Below are 7391 nucleotides of genomic sequence, written 5' to 3'. Positions count from 1 at the left end.
GGCCCGTGAGCCATGGCCGCTGAGCCTGCGCGTCCGGAGCCTGTGCTCCGCAACGGGAGAGGCCACAACAGTGAGAGGCCCGCGTACCGCAAAAAAAAAAAAAAAAAAAAGTTATGTTTGCAATATACTGCAGTCTATTAAGTGTGCAATAGCATTATATATTTTTTAAATGTACATACCTTAATTAGAAAATACTTTATTGCTAAAAAATGCCAACCATCATCTGAGCCTTCAGCGAGTCTTAATCTTTTTGCAATAGTAACATCAAAGATCACTGATCACACATCACCACAGCAAATATAATAATAATGAAAAAGTTTGAAATATTGTGAGAATTATCAAAATGTGACACAAAGGCATAAAGTGAACAAATGCTGTTGGAGAAATGGCACTGATAGACTTGCTCAATGCAGGGCTGCCACAAACCTTCAAACTGTAAAAAACACAAAACCTGCAAAGTGCAATAAAATGAAGTGCAATAAAACGAGGTCTGCCTGTAGCACCCTTTTCCCTCTCAAAAGCGTCCCAGGTTGAACAATAAGTCACAAGATCACGCTGGATCTATTTCATAATTGCATGAATCACTGCACTGTCATCTTCATTGGCAAATGTCTTAACATTTAGAATGTGCCTGCATTTTCTAGAATTACTCTAATTACAAGCTCGATGTCCCGGAAAACATATCCGATCTTTTTTATTTTTATTTTTTAACTTAAAACAACACTCGTTTATTTGCTCACAATTCTGTTGGTTAGACGTTTGGCATGACATGGCTGAGTCTTCTGCTTAGGCTCTGACGAGACTGAAATCAAGATATCAGCCAGGCTGAGCTGTCGTCTAGAGGCTCTGGCGTAAAATCTGCCTCCAAGCCAATTCTTGGAATTGAATTAAATTTCTTGTGGTCATAGGATTGAAATCCTTGATCAGACTAAGGTCCCCCTTTCCTTACTTCCACCCTTAACATTTTTAAAAAAATTATTGATTACTTGTTGAACATTGACTAAATACCAAAAGCAGTCCTCTTTTCTTACAAACTCCTTCTTTAAACACCAAACCCCTTTTTTTGGCTTTTTCTAAAAATTGAGGTAATGTTGGTTTATAACATTATATAAGTTTCATGTGCACAACATTATATTTTGACTTCTGTATACACTACAGTGTGCTCACCACCAAAAGTTTAGTTTCTGACACTGTACAGTTGATCCTTTTACCCATTTTGCCCTCCTCCCACCCCATAACCACTGCTGTGTTCTCTGTATCCCTTTGTTTGTGTTCTTTTGGTTTGTTCGCTTATTTTGTTTTGTTCTATATTCCACATAAGAGTGAAATTATACGGTATTTGTCTTTCTCCATCTAACTTATTTCACTTACCATAATACCTTTAAGATCCATCCATGTTGTAGTAAATGGCAAGATTTCATCTTTTTAGGGATGAGTGATATTCCATTGTGTACATAAACCACATCTTCTTTATCCATCCATCAATGGGCACTTTGTTTCCATATCTTGGCTATTGTAAATAATACTGCAGTGAACATGGGGCTGTATATATCTTTTTGAATTAGTGTTTTCGTGTCTTCAGATAAATATCCAGGAGTGGAATTGCTGGATCATATATATGGTAGTTCTATTCTTAATTTTTTGAGGAATCTTCAGATTGGTTGCACCAATTTACAGTCCCACCAACAGAATATGAGGGCTCCCTTTTCTCCACATCCTTTCCAACACTTGTTATTTCTTGCCTTTTTGATGATAGCCATTCGAATGGGTGTGGAGTGATATCTCACTGTGGCTTTGATTTGCATGTCCCTAATAATTAGTGATGTTGGACATCTTTTCATGTGCCTGTTGGCCATCTGTATGTCTTCTGTGGGAAAATGTCTATTCAGCTCCTCTGCCCATGTTTTAATTGGGTTGTTTGGGTTTCTGTTGTTGAGTTGTATAAGTTTTTCATATATTTTAGATATTAACCCCTTATTGGATATATGATTTGCAAATATCTTCTCCCGTTTGGTAGGTTGTCTTTTCATTTTGTTAATGGTTTCCTTTGCTGTGAAGAGGGTTTTTAGTTTGATGTAGTCCCATTTGTTTAATTTTTGATTTTGTCTCCCTTGCCTGAGGAGACGTATCCAGAAAGACATTGCTAAGACCAATGTCAAAGACTGTACTGGTTTCAGGTCTTAAATTCAAGTGTTTAATCCATTTTGAGTTGATATTTTTGTGTATGGTATAAGACAATAATCTAGTTTCATTCTTTTTCATGTGGCTGTCCAGTTTTTCCAAGAACATTTATTGAAGAGACTATCCTTTCTCCTTGTATGTTCTTTGCTCCTTTGCCATAAATTAATTGTCCATACATGCGTGGGTTTATTTTTGGGCTCTCAATTCTGTTCCATTGATCTGTGTGTCTATTTTTCTGCCAATAACATGCTGTTTTGATTAGTATGGTTTTATAGTCGAATTTTATTTTATTTGTTTATTTATTAAATTAATTTATTTAATTTATTTCTTTTTGGCTGCGTTGGGTCTTTGTTGCTGTGCGCGGGCTTTCTCTAGTTGTGGCAAGCGGGGGCGGCAAGCGGGGGCTACTCTGTGTTGTGGTGCACGGGCTTCTCATTGCGGTGGCTTCTCCTGTTGGGGAGCACGGGCTTCAGGAGTTGTGGGTCGCGGGCTCTAGAGCGCAGGCTCAGTAGCTGTGGCGCACGGGCTTAGTTGCTCCGCGGCATGTGGGATCTTCCCAGACCAGGGCTCAAACCCGTGTCCCCTTCATTGGCAGGCAGATTCTTAACCACTGCGCCGCTAGGGAAGCCCTATAGTATAATTTTTAAATCAGGGAGTATGACGCCTCCAGCTTTGTTCTTTTTTCTCAGGATTGGCTATTTGGGGTCTTTTGTGGCTCCATATAAATTTTAGGATTTTTTGGCTCTATTTCTGTGAAAAATGTTGTTGGAATTTTGATACGGATGGCACTTAATCTGTAGATTGCTTTAGGTAATATGGATGTTTTAACAATGTTAATTCTTCCAGTACATGAGCATGGAATATATTTCAGTTTCTTTGTGTCTTCTTTAATTTCTTTCAAAAATGTCTTATAGTTTTCAGTGTACAGTTCTTTCACTTCCTTGGTTAAATTTATTCCTAGGTATATTATTCTTTTTGTTGTGATTGTAAATGGGATTGTTTTCTTAATTTCTCTTTCTGCTAGTTTGTTTTTAGTGTATAGAAATGCAACATATTTTTGTATATTGACTTTGTATCCTGCAACTTTACTTCTAATAATTATTTCTAATAGTTTTTTGGTGGGGTCATTGGGGTTTTCTATACATAAAATCATGTCATCTGCAAATAGTGACAGTTCTTTCCTTTCCAGTTTGTATACATTTTATTTCTTTTTCTTGCCTAATTGCTCTCCAGTACTATGTTGAGCAAGAGTGAGTGTGGGCATCCTTGTATTGTTCCTGATCTTAGAGGGGATAGCTTTCAGTTTTTCACTACTGACTATGATGTTAGCTGTGGGTTTGTTATATAATGCCTTTTAATGTTGAGACATGTGCTTTCTATACCCATTTTATTGAGAGTTTTTATCATAAATGGGTTTTGAGTCTTGTCAAATGATTTTTATGCATCTATTGAGATTATTATATGGTTTTTGTCTTTCATGTTGTTAATGTGGTGTATCATGTTGAATGATTTGCCGATATTGAACCATCCTTGCATCCCTGAAATAAATCTCACTTGATCATGGTATGATACCTTTAATGTACTGTTGTATTCTTTGGTAAAACCTTCTAACTCTTGACAAGCTCACTTACTGTGATTTCTGTGGGTTAAAGGGAACAGATAAAAGACATGGTCCTAGATAGCTCCCATTTTTTTTGTCTCTCTCGGCTGACTTTTTGTTGTTTTCTTTTAAAATATCAGTAGCTATTCTTTGAAGTCAGAAATATGTTTATAGTTCAATTAACTCCACCTTTCACCACACCATCAGAAAATACACCTCTTTCTCTTTAAGAAAGCCACTGTTCTCCATACTCATTATAAGAGTACCATATTACTATACCATTGCTATCTCCCCAAGAGCATCAGTCTCCCAAAGGTAGAACCATATATCTTTAGCACCTAGTACCTAATCCTGGTACAAAAATGTGCTTAATATCCACTTCATAGTCAGTGAATAAACAAATCATTCAATGATGTTCAAATACTAGTCCTCAAATTTTGCTTTAAAAGATACACAGAAAACTCATGCTCTCTCTGTCCACATCCCCAATTCAATCTGGCACATCAGTAATCTAACCAGAGAGTGATTTCAGATTTAGATGTTCTACTTTATAATACAGTTGGCAAATCAAAAGATCATTTTGATTTTCAATCCATAAAAAGAGTTGTATCCTACAAAGCTGGATAAGCTCCATATAGCTGAAGAGAAGAACTCATCATGCTTATAACCCACAGGGAGGAAAAATCCAGGTTTTTCTCTTGAATGTTTACTCAAATATGAATGAAAGAGAAAAACTGTGGGAGGGGAAAGAAGCTGGAATTAGGTCCTTTGTGTGTTACTGTAACATAGAAAGATGAATACTACTTACTTTTCCTTGCAGTTAATCAGATTAAGGTTCGATTCAACCAGTTCCTTCCTGACAATACACTTTAAGTGGGGTTTAGTTGGGGGCTCAGTATGGAAGAGAGTGGATTTGTCTTGAAGCTGTATTTACAGAGAAAGAGTACTGTTTTTATTTTGATATGTTTATTTTTGGTGGCTTGGGCAGAGTGGCTAAACTCTTGGTGTCACCGCTGGACCCAAAAGAACATACTATGAATATTATAGTGTGGTTTACCCCAGGCAACATTTGTAGTTTTGCATTTAAATGCTTTCATCACCTATCAGAGAAGATACCTGAATGAACTCTCATTTTCTGAAACATGAAAATCACTTAAAAATTATATATGTATTAGACTGACAAATTCACTAAATAACTCCATTTGCCTCAGCTACTTTTCTCTCATTTTCTATCTCCAAATATCAGAGGCAAATATAAAATGATTTCATTCAGTAATCAAGACTAATTCCTAGATGTGCTCATGTAATTTTTGAGTAAAAATAAATGATAATGTGTTACTTAGAAATTGTAAAGATCATATTTACTTTAGTAGTTTGAAAAAAAATCTGACAAGCTCTAGAGCATGAAATAAGTGATTAAAGTGAATTCAAGCATACTCTTTTTAAATCTCCAATTAACAGGACATTTCTCTCTTTTTAATCCTTAAAAAAAAGCACCATTAGGGCTGCCCTGGTGGCGCAGTGGTTGAGAGTCCGCCCGCCGATGCAGGGGACACGGGTTCGTGCCCCGGTCCGGGAAGATCCCGTGTCCATCGACAGATGAATGGATAAAGAAGATGTGGCACATATATACAATGGAATATTACTCAGCCATAAAAAGAAACGAAATTGAGTTATTTGTCGTGAGTAGGATGGACCTAGAGTCTGTCATACAGAGTGAAGTAAGTCAGAAAGACAAAAACAAATACCATATACATGGAATCTGAAAAAAAAAAAAGTTCTGTTGAAGCTAGAGGCAGGAAAAGAATGAAGACACAGACATAGAGAATGGACTTGAGGACACAGGGAGGGGGAAGGGTAAGCTGGGATGAAGTGAAAGAGTAGCATTGACATATATACACTACCAAATATAAAATAGATAGCTAGTGGGGCTTCCCTGGTGGCGCAGTGGTTGCGCGTCCGCCTGCCGATGCAGGGGAACCGGGTTCGCGCCCCGGTCTGGGAGGATCCCACATGCCGCGGACCGGCCGGGCCCGTGAGCCGTGGCCGCTGGGCCTGCGCGTCCGGAGCCTGTGCTCCGCAACGGGAGAGGCCACGGCGGAGGGAGGCCCGCATACGACAAAAAAAAAAAAAAAAAGTTCCAGAGCAAAGAAAGATTCAATAGAAACACAGATACACAGATAGTTCATCTAATGAAAGAACCAGCCTGCCAGGAGCTATTATTTCCATGATCAGACCTTGGTTCTTCCTTTGTATTGCTATTCATTAAACGGATAGGCTATCTGGGACTTTGGTGGGGAGGACCTTTTAAAAATCATTTTCCCAATATTTTACTTTGATTATTAAACCGAAACAAAGGAATATTATTTCTCATTCAGATAGAACCACCATAGGCAGAGGTGGGCGCTTGGTAATTTTTAGTGATTTATTTGCTTGATGCTTTATCCAGCAATTTTCCAGTAATGACTATAACATCCATCTGATTGAAATGCAAATTGGTTAGCAACTGGATCCTTTTTTGATTCTTACAATATGTCATGTACCTGCTTTGAATGAAATATTCTAGCTCTGATGAAATACGTTTTCGATAAGCGTTAGACATGGAGTGTCACTCAGCATTCATTCTGGTCTCCTTCAAGTGTGCCTTCCTCTATCTCTGAGGCTGGAAAGCCATAAACCACATTTCCCAGAGTCCCTTGCAGCTAGAGTTCTGGGCACAGCTTAGGTTCTGCCAGTGAGAGGAGCTGGATGAGAAGCCAGGTGTCTAAGGAAGATGTTTGCTAGCTTGTTTTTGACGTTGGTAACCATGTTCCGTTACTAGCTTCCTGGGTGGAGTGCGCATTGTAGCAGCTTCTCTGATCACTGGAACACAGCTCAAAGAGTGTGCTCTTGATGTCAGCAGCTCAGGTGGTGGCTCTGAATCCCAGCCTCCAGCCTTCAGCAATGATGGCCCTAGGGGGCCAGTTCAAAGATACCTGTTCTCTCTACCATCCTCCCCAGTCAGGGAACCTGCACCGTGTGCAGAGTCTCTGCAGGTGCTGTTCACTGGGCATTAAATGCTTTTCCTTCCCCAAAGACCTTCCTTCATGACCCCCTCCCTCCCCAGGTCAAATTCCCCATCTCTGCCTTTGACATGTTTTCCTGCATAGCACTTAGCACAGTTATAATGACAGGTTTACCTGTGTATTACCAGCAGACATGCTTCCAGGAGGGGTCAGGTCTGCTCTTCTTGCATTCTGAAGGCTTAGCATGGTGCCTTGGGGATGCTGAATGATTAAAACCTGCATGAATCATATTGCTGCTTCAGCCCCGAAGTCCAGATACTCCATTTCTAAATATATAACTGTCCAGGGGAAAACTACGGACTGTTATCATTTTATGAGGGCCACACTTCTAATGGCATTAAGAGAAACTAATTAATTAAAGGTTTAAATTTGATTTTAGAATTTCAGTGGGTCATCTCCTCCGATCTCATCATTATCTCCAAAAACCCCCCCAGGTAACTTCTTTCACCTAGGTAAGCCAAAGCCCTGTGCATGGGGGGCGGGGAGAAGATGCAAGTTTCACAGTATGAGCCTCTAACTCCCAAAAAACACTGATTACTAAGAGT

General features: G+C 39.1%; 1 pseudogene; it reads right to left on the bottom strand.

Annotated features, from left to right (window-relative positions):
* The window catches only part of LOC112066935 (regulatory solute carrier protein family 1 member 1-like), a 9330-nt pseudogene extending 2298 nt beyond the window's left edge, over positions 1 to 7032 (bottom strand).
* Positions 7033 to 7391: the final 359 nt, after the last annotated feature.

The sequence above is a fragment of the Physeter macrocephalus genome, chromosome 20 (assembly GCF_002837175.3).
Source record: "Physeter macrocephalus isolate SW-GA chromosome 20, ASM283717v5, whole genome shotgun sequence".
In the NCBI taxonomy this organism is placed as follows: Eukaryota; Metazoa; Chordata; class Mammalia; order Artiodactyla; family Physeteridae; genus Physeter; species Physeter macrocephalus.
The sequence above is the reverse complement of the archived record's forward strand: the minus strand, read 5'-3'. Positions and strand labels throughout refer to the sequence as shown.